Source organism: Jaculus jaculus, chromosome 3 (genome assembly GCF_020740685.1).
Source record: "Jaculus jaculus isolate mJacJac1 chromosome 3, mJacJac1.mat.Y.cur, whole genome shotgun sequence".
NCBI classification, from domain to species: Eukaryota; Metazoa; Chordata; class Mammalia; order Rodentia; family Dipodidae; genus Jaculus; species Jaculus jaculus.
In genome coordinates this window covers 129,585,430-129,600,603 of record NC_059104.1, presented here as the reverse complement: position 1 = coordinate 129,600,603, position 15,174 = coordinate 129,585,430, and the positions used below count along the sequence as shown (strand labels likewise).

At 42.2% G+C, this 15,174-nt stretch overlaps 1 protein-coding gene across 4 annotated transcripts in view; it reads right to left on the bottom strand.

Annotated features, from left to right (window-relative positions):
* The window catches only part of Ube3a (ubiquitin protein ligase E3A), a 96,233-nt gene extending 82,824 nt beyond the window's left edge, over positions 1-13,409 (bottom strand). For all 4 annotated transcript variants that reach the window (XM_045145189.1, XM_004661949.3, XM_045145192.1 and 1 more), the window contains exon 1: positions 12,826-13,409. The gene's annotated coding sequence lies outside the window, so the exon portion shown is untranslated. The remainder of the gene's footprint in view (positions 1-12,825) is intronic.
* Positions 13,410-15,174: the final 1,765 nt, after the last annotated feature.

The following is a 15,174-nucleotide window of genomic DNA, read 5'->3' as shown; positions in this document are numbered from 1 at the left end:
TCATTATGAAATCCTATACCATGTATGATATATATAATATGCTAATAATAAGAAAGGTAGTCAAGCCTTAGTAGTAGCTACTGTTTTAAAACCTTCTCCAGACAAATGTAATGAATACTTGAATGGATCAAACCAATATACGTATTATTTACCTGGCTGCTAACTTCTACACTAAAACAAAATTGAGTCTTTTAACAGTAAAATATGACAATATTCACAATTCAACAATATATTACTTATGGAAGCTAATAGAAAAATATAACCTTCAATCAACAAAATAACTAAAATTATTTGCCATCTAGTAGAGTGGATCTAGTAGAGTGGACAGCAGAAGCATTCTGTGCCCATAAAATTATGTATTAGTGCATCAGGAAAACAAAGGAGAGAAAAGTAAAATGAACCACACGAAGACAAAAAGACTATAAAGCAACGACCACAATACTACAAGACTTGTGAACATCAAATGACCTAACATCCACGTAACTGTGATTCCAGAAAAACAGGAAATGCTGTGGTTAAAAAAGATATGAAAAAAAGCTAAGTGTCGTGGCACATGCCTTCAATCCCAGCACTTGGGAGGCAGAGGTAGGAGAATCATTGTGAGTTCAAGGCCCACCAGGAACTACAGAATGATTCCAGGTCAGCATTGGCTAGAGTGAGACTCTACCTCAAACCCCACACACTCACCCCTTCCCAAAACAATAGATTAGTTAGGGAGGGAGGGATGCAGGGAGAGATGGAGAGAGAGGAAGGAGGAAAAGACAGAGGGAGGGAGAAAGAAAGTTGGACATTATGGTCCCAACATGAAGACTGTCATGGGCCTGAGGATAGCTTAGGCAACATAGTGATGATACTGCCTCAAAAAATACCATTAAAAGTTAGAGAGAGGGAGAGACAGACAAACCACCAGGCATATACCAGAATGTCTAAATTACAAAGAATGACAGCAGGAAATATTAACAACCATGCAGACACCTAAAAGTGGAGAGGGGGATATCACAAAGAATAAAAGGTATCGTGTAAAAAGAAAAAATTGGGCTTCAGACATGGCTTAACGATTAAGGCGCTTGCCTACAAAGCTTAAGGATGCAAGTTCAATTCCCCAGTACTCACATAAAAGCCACATGCACAGGGTGGCACATGCATCTGGATTTTATTTGCAATGTCTGGAGGCCCTAGTGTGCCCATTCTCTCTCTCTCTCTCTGTATATATGTATGTACGTATGTATGTATGTATGTATGTATGTATACATACACACACACACACACACACACACACACACCCGCTTCTTTCAATCAAATAGATAAATTATTTTAAAAAGCAAAAATTAAAATCTAATTTTCACAATACGCGTTTCATAACACATTCATTATGAGCTCTTAGAATAAATAAATCCTAATTCAGTAAACACTGATGAAAACACATTAGATTTAGTCTTTTATCTCATTTACTCCAGTACAATTTTCTTTAACGATTAATTTCACCTGTGTTGGAATATGCTAAAGGTATTAAGAAAATAAAGAATATGAGTTTGGAGCTGGGGAAATGGCTCAGCAATTAAAGGTACTTGCTTACAAAGCCTGCCCAAGAAAAGCCAGATGCAAAATGTGACATGAGTCTGGAGTTCATTTAAAGTGGCAAGAGGCCCTGGTGTATACATACTCACTATCTCAAATAAATTAATAAAAATATGAGTTTCAGAAAGAAAAAATGCAAAGAAAAAACAAAATGTAAGGTTTTTCCATACTCAATAATAAATAACTACCTAGTTATTGTATTATCTGCTGTAATGTCCATATGTTTAACTGAGGGCATCAGAATTTATTCTGCCTCACCAAGGACATAACATTTTTGTGGTATTACACTCAACAAAAGCAACTGTAAAACTACTTTCTCAACATCTGAGAGCACACAGATGTCTATTAGAAGCTTCAAGTGGGTTAAGTGTAAGGCTAACAGACAAGCTACTACATGAATTTCCAGAGATGTACAGAACCACAAGCATCTTCATTCAGCCCACAGCTACATAAAACTACTCGTCTTTTGTGTATGCATCCTTTTTATACTGACAGTGTTCATACATGGAAATAATATATTTTGATCATAGTCCTCTCATATGCTTCTCTTGTTTCCTCATGCCCTTCCCACCAAACGCCTTCTTGGTTCCAATTAGTCCTTCTTCTACTTTGATGTCCATTTTACTATTTTTTTTTTTACTCTCCATCATTCATGATATAATGTTGGTAGGTAAAATACTATGCAGGTTTGTTCAGGTAATGACTGTCATTGTGAGGTCTTGAATGCAATGGCCATCATGTCCAGAAGACAGCCATTAAATAGCAATCCTCCCCATCCTGTGGCTCTTACATTCTATCTACTCCCTCTTCTATGATGTTCCTTGAGTCTTGGATAGGGTGACATAGATATTAAGCACAGAGAACTCCATTCACTTAATCTCAGCACTTTGACAAATATTGAGTATCCCCACTGAGTCACTGCCAATAGCCAAAGTAGTCTATCTGTCAAAAATGAGAAAAGCACTAATATAGAGACATAAATATATTTAGCCCATGTCTTGATAGAAACAGCGTATCTACTTACCTGAGTGACAGAAGTAGCTTCTCTTCTACAACTTATAACCTCTCCAGTCATAGGCTTTTGACTATGCTTTTAGTACCAGGAATGCATTCTCTCCCACGGAGTGGGCCTCAAATCTATCACAAAACAGCTGGCTACCCCATAACAGCTGGTCAGTTGCACAGTTCAGTGTCTACCACTGGGTAATATTGCTAATTTTTTTCTCCCACCAGATTACATAACAACTTCCAGCACTATGACAGCTGGCCATTAAGGCAGAAGCTTCCAGCTTAGTTACAACTTGGTTTTTCAAAAATGCTTGTCAAGTTGGAAAGATGGCTTAGTCGTTAAGGCACGTGCCTGCAAAGCCGAAGGACCCAAGTAACTCAGATGCACAAGGTGGTGCATTTACAGGAGTTCATTTGCAGCAGCTGGAGGCCCTGGCACACCCATTATCTATCTGCCTTTCTCTCTTTCTGTCAAATAAAAATAAAATAATTTTTAAAATGCTTGTCTTATATGTGAAAAGAACATCTTGAATTGAACATATATGCAACAGGCACACAATAAGAATGGTAGTGGGGGGCTGGAGAGATGGTTTAGCGGTTAAGTGCTTGCCTGTGAAGCCTAAGTATCTCGGTTCGAGGCTCGATTCCCCAGGACCAATGTTAGCCAGATGCACAAGGGGCGCACACATCTGGAGTTCGTTTGCAGTGGCTGGAGGCCCTGGCACGCCCATTCTCTCTCTCTCTCTCTCTATTGGCCTCATTCTCTCTCTGTCTGACCCTCTCAAATATATACATAAAACAGAAAATTAAAAAAAAAAAGAAATAGTAGTGGCAGCGCAGTACTTAGGAAATGTTGGCAGAAGGATCAGGAGCTCCAACCAAAGCTACAGAAAGCTCAAGCCCAGTTTTAGCTACCAAAAAAAAAAAAAAAAAAAAAACAGTTTCCAAAAAAAGGGGGGGCAGATATAGTCAAGGAAGTGGGCTCAGTCAGCCCCGTAAAGTACAAACACCTGAATTCAGATCCCGAGAATCCACATAAAAGCTAAGCAAACCTGTAATCTCAGCACTGGAGAGGTGGAGACAGGATCCCTGAGGCTTGCTGGCTAGTGACTTCTACATTCAGATACCAGTCTCAAAAATATATATATATATGGCTGGAAAAATGGCTCAGGAGTTAAGGCATTTGCCTGCAAAGCCTAAAACAACCCAGGTTTGCTTCCCCAGTACCCACATAAAGCCAGATTCACAGTGGCACATTCATCTGGAATTTGTTTGTAGTGGCTGGAGGCCTTAGCATACCCATTCTGTCTCTCCTCTCTCTCTGCTTGCAAATAATTCTTTTAAAAAAGATAAGCCAAGCACGGTAGCATAGCCAGGTAAGCATGGGCTAGAATAAGACTCTACCTCAAATAAATAAATAAATAAATAAATAAAGGTAGACAGTGACTGAACAAGACACTTGACATCAAGCCCTGGCCTCCCCACACATACGTGTAACTGCACACATACATGTGCCTACATGCATAAGTGCGTGTGTGTACACACACACACATACACAGGTCCCCACATGTGTCAGAGAGTAGGATCAGGATTTCAAGGCCAACTTGGACCAAATGTCTACAAAATTAGTTCCAGACTAGCCTGGGGTGGGGGTGATTGACCCCAGCATTCCCCCATATACAATAACAAACAGAAAAGAACTACAAGCCAATATAATACAAAGCAGCCAAAATATTTTTTCAGTCTGGGGATGAAGTTCACTGGCAGATTAACTGTATAGCATGTGCCAAGAAAGACCAAAGCTTTACCCCTGTACTGTAAAAATTAAAATAAAAGTATATTTCATGTTTAGTTTCTGTAACTTTATGGAATCTGTGCTACACTACTGAACAGATACTGACAGGTACAAAACACCAACTTCTGAACACACTGAGCTGTTAAGAATAAGCGTCAGATTCCATACAAGCCAGACAACAGATCAATGTAAGAAACATTTTATGCTTCACATACAGTATTCAAAATCTATACACTATTTCTGTGTTTTTACTTGCAATAAAGATGCCAGCCTTAGTAAGATTTATAAGGATTCTTTTCCATGATCCAGAGGGAGATTCCTGTTCAGGTTTGCTGCAGCTGAACTTCAGGAATAAGCTTATCTAAATGGTTCAATGTCCCCTAAAACTTCTTCTTTCAGTCACTCTTAAGATAGTTCCAAAGTCCCAAGTCTCTTCTGAGATTTAAGATAGTCTCGTAGCTATGAGTCCTGTAAAATTAAACAAGTTAGGTATTTTCAACATATGAAAGCACAGAGTAAACATTTTCAACTGGTATAAGGCAGAAAGTTTAAGAAGAGACCAGAACAATGCAAACTCAGCCATCATCAAGCAATCACTAAACTTCTACAGTTCAATTCCAATATAAACAGAGACTGACAGTCTTCAGATTTTCCAATTCGTCACCTCCAGCTGGGCAGAGGCTAGGGAAAATTTCAATCCCAGATCAACAGTGCACTCCATGGTATCATTTGCACAGTCCTGGTATATCCAAAACATCTTTGTGTCTCCATGCAAACCATGGTCCAACTTCCAAAGGCTCTCCAACCTATTAATGAGGATCATTACAACCTGCCTATATGCCACATTTCAACAGCAGCTCCTGAAACTGTGTACATTTCATCATCACTCCAATCATTTTTCATGCTTCCAAAACCCAATACCAGGTGTTCAGGGCACAGCCATATTCTTAATTTAGGAACAAAATAAATAATAACTTTGAAAGGCAAGTTCTTTCTCCAGTCAACTCTTTGCCAAGGGTATGCATTTCTACCACAGTCTTTCCTCAGGCATCCTCTCATTGTTTTAATGTAAAGCAGTTGGGCCATCTTCCTGAAGATTGCTAATGTGTTAACATCAACTTCAGTAACCTAAAACCAGTCTCAGTGCCTGCAATTTTAACTTGCTTGAGGTTTTCCAACTTAAAATCTTAAATCTCTCAGTCCAATATCTTTAGTCAAACACTTCAGTCCATTACAAATTTAACCTTGCTCAAACTCTCTGGGCCTGGGCAGCAGGACACAGCCAGCCCTTATGCCAGCAGCCCAGATCCAAGAAAGTCCTCTGCAGTCTTTCCTTCCCCTTAGAAAGCTCATAAGGCAACACTCCAACTAAAATTCTCACTGCACTTAGCATTCTCAAACTCTCATCAGAATAGTCCATTAAATTCAGCTTACCACTCCAGAAGGTGCTTTAGTTTTAAGTTCCAAGTCCATGCCCATATCTCCAAAACAAAAGTTCCAAAAGACCAAAATCCACATGGTCAGATTCATTTTACCCCACTTCTGGTACCAATTTCTGTAGTAGACAGACTCAGGTCACTAAGATGAACTTCCAGAGCAGGCAGTTATGGAGAAAGGAATTTATTAAAGCTTACAAACCCAGGGGAAGTTCCATAATGGCAAAAGAATCTGGCCCTGCTTTCACAGGTTCAAGCAAAGAGAGAAAACCACAAGCCAAAAGCCATACTACACAGCATGCTTCAGGAACTCCAAGTGGAACTAGACACTTTGCATATCTTTAGATTGGAATTTCAAACCCACCACACCTTAAGGTCCACTCAGTGACACCTCCTCCAGCCAGGTGTCTGCAAATCTAAACTACAAATAAATAAAACACTGAATATATTGGAGGCCATCTATTCAATCTACCACAGAGGCACATGCATCTGGAGTTTGTTTTCAGTGGCTGAAGGCCTTGGCACACTTATGCTCTCCACCCCCACACTCTAAGTAAACAAAAACAAAATATTTTTAATTAAATTTTTTTAAAGTAGAATCCTCTAAATAAGCACAGTAAGCATCACCTCCTTGTGATAGGTCAAACAAAAGGCGTAGAAAGCAAAATAACCTGCTGATAACCAAATAAAAGCCAGTGAACACATGGTAGTACTAGATCTTCTGACGCCAAAAATAAGTGTGCTCCTTACTCCATTTCAATGGTCCTTGGTGGGTTTTGTTACCCAAACCTATTAAAACTCTGAAGCATTGTTTTAATATAATTTAAGGGATGTAAAACACAAGTCTCAGAACCAAACAACTAATATATAAAATTTTTAAAAAGCACTTAAAAAATCAACTTTATTTCATGTGTAGAAAGATCCAATATTAATAGCCTTTCCAAATTACTATTTCATTGGAATCTACTTGCTAAAGAGAACAAAGATCAAAGCACTACAAATGAAATTTTGAGATTAAATGAAAATCAAAAAGAAAGCTTACAGGCATTAACTAATATTAGTAGTAAGTTATTTTACTAAGAAATTAATAGCGTATTTAAGCGTTTCAAACATTTAATGTTGAGATACATAATATAAGCTATGATAAAAATAATACCAATTGTATTTAATATTATTTCATTTCCTTTATTAGAAGAAATAAAACACCTGCTCATGACATACTATGAAGGCTATCCTTTAACAGTATGAATAACACATAGCTCTATATAAAAGGATGGATAATTACAAAGACAGCCTAACTATTCTTCTCAACAGGAAGGCAGAACATGTGCCAGTGTGTTCAAATCTGAGCTAGAGACCTTAGACTACAGACTGATTCTCAACCTAAGTGACTATTAAAAAACAAAACAAAACAAAAAAACAAAAAAAACTTTGCCAAGTGTGATGGCACAGGCCTTTAATCCCAGCACTCAGGAGACAGACAGGAGGATCACATGAATTCCAGGCCACCCTGACACTACACAGTGAATTCCAGGTCTGCCTGAACTAGACTGAAACTGTACCTCAAAAAAGAAAGAAAGAAAAAAAAAAAAAAAAAACAAACCAATTTAGGGGCTGGAGAGATGGCTCAGTGGTTAAGGTGAAAGCCTAACAACCAGAGTTAAATTTCCTAGTACCCACCTAAAGCCAGATGTACAAAGTGGCCCATGCATCTGTAGTCCATTTGCAGCAGCTAGAGGCCCTAGGGTGCCCATTTTCTCTGTAGTGGGGCATGGTTGACACATGCCTCTAATTCCAGCACTGATGAGGCAGAGGCAGGAGAATTGCTGTGAGTTCAAAGACACCCTGAGGCCACATAATGAATTCCAAGTCAGCCTGGGCTAGGGTAATACCATACCTGGGGGGGGGGGGAGGGTAAGGGAAATCACTTTAAAGTATTGTTTCAATTTCCTTATATGTAAAAATAAATAGTAGTCCAAGTAGACTCCTACTCAGGTTTCCTAACACACATGAATCTATTATGAGAAGTCAGAATAAAAGTACTGGGGGAATGGCTCAGCAGTTAAGTCACTTGCCTGCAAAGCCTATAAGAATCCAGACTGATTTCCCAGGATCCACATAAAGCCAAATGCACAAAGTGGCACATGCATCCAGAATTCACTTGCAGTGGTTAAAGGCCCTAGTGCACCCATTCTCTCTCTCTCTCTGCTTGCAAATAAAGAATTTAAAAAAAAAATAAAAGCCATGTCCTAAAAATATGTATTTACAAAATAAATAAAATAAAAATAAAAAAGTACTTGCAAGCAACTATGAGAGTAAATTTATTTTGTTTTGGATACACACACACCACAGCGTGCCAGACAATGAATGATGGGCTGAAACCAAGATGTGAAGTCATGTTCCACAGGGCTGTACCCCCAAAAGTCTGTAGACATTAAGTCTGTAGAGTTGGAGCTGGGGGGTAAAAGTTGCTGAGTCTACAGAACTGGCATAAACCTGGAAGGGCAAGGAGAAATAAGTATCATTATGTGACAGAGTTAAACACACCAAAAAAAAAAAAAAAAAGGTGTCATGAGAAATAAGACTTGATTATCAAGTTCCAAATAACACATTTCTGGATTTTATAGCCCCTAGAGCCCAGGTCAGTTCATAATATCCACAGAGGTGCCTCCTAAATGTTGTTGGCTATTTCCTAATACAGGCATACTCCAGTGATATTGTCAGAATGTTTGTGCCCCCCCCCAAAAAATTCCTATGATGAAAGGCAAAGTTTCAAAATGATAAAATTAGAAGCTGGGGCTTTTAGGAGTATCTGATGTCATGAATGGTATTAGTGCCCGTGTTGGTTTCAATGTAAATATTCCCATAGACTCAAATGTTTTTCCTATTTAAGTTTTCAGTTGGTGTAAACCCTTTGAGAGGTGGAGCCTTGCTGGAGGTGCTGTATTTCTGTCAATGAAACTTGGACATGAGGAATTCAGCCCTACTGTGTGTTTATAGCCAGCTAATACTTGCTCTTGTTCGCTGATGTGAAGAAGTTGAGGCAGCTTCTTTCGCCATGATGAAGGCTCTCCTACAAACTGTACACTGGAAGTAAATCGTTTCATCTTATAAGCTACTTTTGGTCAAGTGTTTTGTTCCAGTAATGTGAAGGTAACTCTCAACAAGTGCCCTTTTATAAAAGAGACCCAAAAGAACCAGGGGTACAGGGCTGCAATTCAAGCTACTATGGAGTCTAAGGCAAGAGGATTCCAAATTCAACATCTGCCTGGGCTACCGAGTGAGTTAAGACCAACCTTAACTAAGACCCTGTGTTACAATGAAAAGTACAAAGAGGGCTAGGAATATAGCTCAGTAGTACAGCATTTGACTACCAGATCCTTAGGTTCAGTCCCAAGCACTACTAAACAAAGACCTAACAGAAACCCTTCTTTCTAGCCTACTACGTAAGACTAGAATCATGAAATGATACCTTATAACACTCACAAATTTGCTGGCACCTTGACACTGGAAATTCTCAGCCTCAATAACGATTCGAAATATATTTCTACTTAAGAAAAAATATTTTTTTGATGCTTTATAAACAGCAGTAGACTGAATAGACTTAAGTCATCTGGTAATACACAATGTGATAAAACAATAGATGTTCTTGCACTTTTAAGAGTTAGTTCAGGGCTGGAGAGATGGCTTAGCAGTTAAGCACTTGCCGGTGAAGCCTAAGAGCCCCGGTTCAAGGCTCGATTCCCAAGGACCCAAGTTAGCCTGATGCACAAGAGGGCGCACGCATCTGGAGTTCGTGTACAGTGGCTGGAAGCCCTGGTGCGCCCATTTTCTCTCTCTCTCCCCCCTCCCTCTTCCTCTCCCTCTTTCTTTCTCCATCTGTAGCTCTTAAATAAATAAATAAAATAAAATAAACAAAAGAAAAAGAGTTAGTTCAGGGCTGCAGAGATTGCTCAGTGGTTAAAAAGGTGCTTGCTTACAAAGCCTGACAGCTGAAGTTTGTTTCCTCCGTACCCATATAAAGGCAGACATACAAAGCGGCACATGTATCTGGAGTTCATCTGCAGTGGCAAAAAGTACCTATTCCCATTCTCTCATAGCCTTTCTTGCATGCTCCTCCCCCACCTTTGACTGCAAAAATTAAAATTAAAGAAAAAAGAATGAGCTCAAAGTAAAAAAGATAAGTAATAGAAAGCATAATAGGCTATATAGTCCTCTATACAAAGTGCTTGAAAACCATTCAGGAAAACTACACATTACTTCTAATGTAAAACTTATTGTCTATATATTAGGTATTTTACAGACTTCAATCCTCACAAATCTGGGCTAGCTTTATCATCTTGTTTACTGATAACAAAACAGTGACTCACCAAAAATAAAAGTAGGCTCTAATTACAAAGCTATTTCCACTACAGATACCAAGACATCTCTGATTACTACAATAACTTTTGTTTGTTTTGAGACATGATCTTGCTCAGCCCAGGCTGGCCTAGAGCTTCCTGCAATCTTCCTGCCTTGGCCTCCCAATTAGAGTTACAGGTGTAACTCTAAATGGTTGCTCATTTACATTACCTATCTTTATTCTTAGCAGTGAGGGAAAACCTGTCAAAACCAGCTAAAACTGTTGCCTTAAATCCTTATCATGTACGATACCTTTTTAAAAATACATATATAACCTTCTGGTTGTTGCATTTTTTTTTACTTGGAAGATGACTGTTGAAAATTTGTTTCTACTCACAAAAATCAAGAGTACTGTTTCTAATGGTTGCATATGCACATAATATGTTTCAACATTTCAGCCCAAATACAGAGCTAAATAAAGAGTGCAACATAACTGAAGAATATAACTGGTGATCACTTAAGAAAGAAGACATTTAGAAACAATACTTCAAATGTGTGGGCAGTCATGTCACTACATTGAGAGACAGTAAGTTATTATAAATTATTTGCATGGGAGAGAGATAAAGACTGATATGGTGTTTAAGAAGTAGAGCTGGGGCTGGAGAGATGGCTTAGCAGTTAAGGCACTTGCCTGTAAAGCCAAAGGACCCAGGTTCGATTCCCCAGTACCCAAGTAAAGTCGGATGCACAAGGTGGGCATCCATCAGTTCGTTTGCATGACTTGTGGCCCTGGCGTGCCCATTCTCTTATCTGCCTCTTCCTCTCCTTCTTCCAAATTGAAAAAAATAAAAAGTAATATTAGCTATCAGGAGGGCCAAGCAGTGTAAGGTGCTGCTGCATTCAGAAAACTGATTGTTATATGTGAGAGAAACTGTAGATACTCAATGAATCCTGTTAAATGTGTTTTCCCCCTCACATCTCTTACTTTGAAAGCCACAGAAAGGGGGGGGGGTAGACTTGGGAGATAAAAGTGGTCTACAAAATCTGTAAAAAGAATCAAAACAGTACTTTTCTACCTCTGCATCAAGTTAAACTCCTCAGGTATGGGGGCAATGTCCAGAGAATGACATGTACACTGCTCAGCACACTAACAATGGAGGTTAAATATTGACAATTCTTTTATAGCTTATATCCTAATTTTATTTTTTTAAAAAAAGGTTAAAACTTGTTTCTTTGAACTATGTTCTATATTTGTTCTATATATATGAAAAATAAAGATTGTAAATTTACTGAGCTATTTCTTGTTTTTTGTTAGGGTTTGAGGGTTTTTTTTGTCATGCTTATTAGTGTTTGTGGTCATCTTTAGGCACATCAGTAGTAGCAACAATACTGTAAAAAAGGTGTAATTAGATTTAAAAGGAGGATCTAATTCCACTAAACAAATCAAGACAAAATCTTACTTTTATCTTTCCTGAGTATTATAAAACCTACCGAATAATCTACTAAACAAGGGTACTAACTAATGTGAGGTATGAAAAAAACACTTTTCATCCCACTTGTTCACCAAAATTTACAGGCTACCTACATGTCTTCGGTAGTTACTTTTCAACAACTGCATTTCCTAAACTTTCGGTCATCTTTATTTCAAATTACCTTGCCTCTCCAAAATATCCTGGAATAATCTGCTTTTTGTCTTAAAATTACGGGTGATGTCTCTATTTCTTCGTGGTTTAAAGCAATCTGGGACCATAAATCGCGCATGGTATTTATAATTGCAACAACACACGAACCACTCAATAAATATAATCCCACAGAGCTTTTGCACTTTCTATTTTGGCATACTTGCGACGAATCACATAAAATTAAGACACTAAATTATCTTTCGAGGACTCTAAAATAAACCAGTTTGTATTAAAACCATTATATATTTTAAGGACTAAGGCATTTGACGCATTCAATTCTGACTTTTCCAACAAATAGCATACACATGAAGATGAGGAAATCGTCCTTTTTTCATTTCTCAAATGAAGGGGAGGGGGAGCAACTGCTTACAGGTTTTCGTTCAAATCTAACAAGGCAGTGTCTGACAAATCCAGTATTCACGTTCAAATACAGTACCGTGGTGACCAACACCACACGAAAAAAAAAAAAAAAAAATCAGCGAGCACAATCCTGGGTTGATATGTCACTTCATCCGCCCCCAAAACCCCAACCCACTAAGCACACATCTAAATATGTCTTCCTCATAAGAGCCCCAAACCTGGAAAACGCAGAGCGCTCCCCTTTGGAGGAAAAGGCCTTGTCCTTCCCAACCTGGGGGCCGCGGCTGGCCCCGCGAAGCTGGCTCGTAAGAGGCGCAAATCTCGACGCCCTGCAATCCCGCTCGTCCGTCCACCCTCCCTCTCCACCCCCGAGCCCGCTCGGGTCTCCTCCGGCGACACAACCCGTCTCTGACAGTTAGGGCTGCAGCAGCCGCAGCCACCGGGGGCCCTATCCCCGGCCGCGGCCCCTCCGGACCACGCGCCTGCCCCCCGCGAACACTCGCTCCCGGAGGCGGCGGCGGGCAGGGCGCCTACCGGGGTCAGAACGGGCCCGAGGGCGGCGAGGCGTCGGCGGGAGGAGGGGGTTAGAAGCACGCCCGACAGGCCGCGTCGCAGGAACACTGACCTGTCGTCGCCCCCGCGCCTGGGCTGCGGCCCTCGCAGCTGCGGCCGCCTCACTGGTCGTCGTCGCCCTCGTCCGCCGCCTCCGCCCGCCACCTCCTCGTTCCCTTTCGCTGGCGCCACCGCCGGAGCTCATGCGGGACCCGCGTTCCCTTTGCTGGAAACCGAGGCCGGCAACCCGGGCGCCTGCGCCGCCCAACACCGGGCGCTGGTCGGCTGTGGTCGCTGTCTGTCCACAGTGGGGGGCTGCGGGGCCCAGGTGGTGGGGGGCTCCAGGCCGCGAGCGACTCTAAGGCGGAGTCAAGGGAGGCGCCACCGCCTGCGACCGGGGACGGGAGGGGGGGTCGGCGAAGGTGAAGCGTCAAGGCGGCGCACCGCTACGCGGCGACAGGGGCGCGCGAGCGAACGCAGGGCGGAGGGCGTGCAGTCCTAGCGAAGGCGAAAAAGGCCCTGGTTGTCTCCTAAAGTCACCCGGAGCCCAGCGCCACCATCTTGGAAGAAACACGGATCTCGCGACCGCCGCTCAAGACGGGATGGCTGGCTGGGCGGGCCGAATATCCCGGCAGGCAGCGCGCGCCACCCGGCAGGCCGGAGGCTCGAGGCCCCGACGCCAGACGCGGAGCGGGAGGGGCCGTGCGTGCGCGCGCGCGTGCGCGGGTGGTAGACGTGCTCCTCTGCGCCCCGCCCCGCCCCGCGCGCCCGGCACGCCCCGCCCCTCCCTCACGCTGGGGGCGCGAACGCGAGCGCGCCCGCGGGCGCATGAGCGCATGGGCCGGTGGGAAGGGGATACGGGCCGGGGCTGCGGATGCTCACCGGAGTCGGTGGCCATCTTGGTGCTGAGTGAGAGAAGAGTAGGAGTCATTTACGCCTCTGCTTTCTCCGACTGCCAGAAAGAACGCGGTGGCCCTCGGAAGTGTTCGGGCAACCGCAGGACGCGGGAGAGCGATCCTGGTGTACCCGACCCTGGAAAACCTCCAGTAACTTTGGGACATTTCAGCTCCAAAAGTCCAACCCGGGCAGCCTGGAGAACCGTCACCTCCCACTCCCATCTGTGTGGTTCAAGCATTTAGTGACTGATTCCGACCCTGACCCCTTTCCCCCTGAGCCACCATTGTAACATGGCAGGGGCAGCCCATAGTGTGGGCCAGCTATGAGGACACCAAGGTCACCAGTTTAGGCCTCATGCCAGCATAATAAGTGTCACTAGTGTAGCAGACATTAGAAGGTTTTAAAAGCGCACCTCCTGCAATGCTGTATTTCAGGAGAGTTGACCACCTGATTAAGCTCAGGCAGATAGAGGCTAATTTTGATCCATATGGTAGCTGAACCCTTTTAACTTTTTTTGTGTGTATTTCTTTTTTGTTTTTTTATGAGAGAGAACTGGCACACCAAGGCTTCACGACACTGCAACGGAACGCCAGAGGTGTGTGCCACCTTGTGCACATTGCAACCTTGTGCATCTAGCTTAGGTAGGACCTGGAGAGTGGAACTTGGGTCCTTAGGCTTCTCAAGCAAGCACCTCAACCTCTAAGCCATCTCTGCAGCCCCTGACCCTTTTAAAGTCACACATTGTCATATTTAGTGCCCAAGTCACAGTTTCATTCTGTTTTGTTTCCTGATTTTTTTTTAGGACAATAACACTACTGAAGTTACAAAAACTCACTAAAAATTATGTGCCTTGCAACTTTTTGTAAATAAACCCTTAGGATAGTTTGTGAGGCTCCATCCACCTGGTATTCAATGTAGCCCAGGTTACCCTCCAAGTTAGTATGAAGCAGAGGTCAGAAACCTGGTTTATGGTGTGCTGGGGATGGCACACAGAGCCTGAAGCATGCTAAACTCTACCAACTGAGCTACATCCCCAGCAGCCAGAGGGGGTTAGAAGATTGTAGGACCCACAGGGAGGGTACAAATATTCTGAGGCCCAGCCCCTGTTAGAACTAGAATGCTTCAATTTTTGGACTCTGACTGCCATTTATTGTAACCTTGTGTTTCCCAAGAGTGACCTAACTACCATTCCCAATTATCACATTCACATTCCTGAAATGATACAGACCACCCACCCTCATTATCACTTTCCTGGAATGGCCCAAACCATTCCTTTCTTTCCTGAGGCGAGATGGACTGCTTTGCTATCAAAGAAATTCTAATCATCCCATAAGTATCCCTTAGTATGTAAGGGAACATGCTTCTGACCTGCCTTGTCAAAACCCTTCACAGGGTTCATGAAATAAAGCCTGTCTCTGCTGTTGAGCCGAGTCTTCTCTCTCCTTTTAATTCCCACTTTTTCTAACATGTGCTGAAATCCAGACAAGTGCTCACACAAGAGACCTCTGGCTTGCAAGAGAGCAAT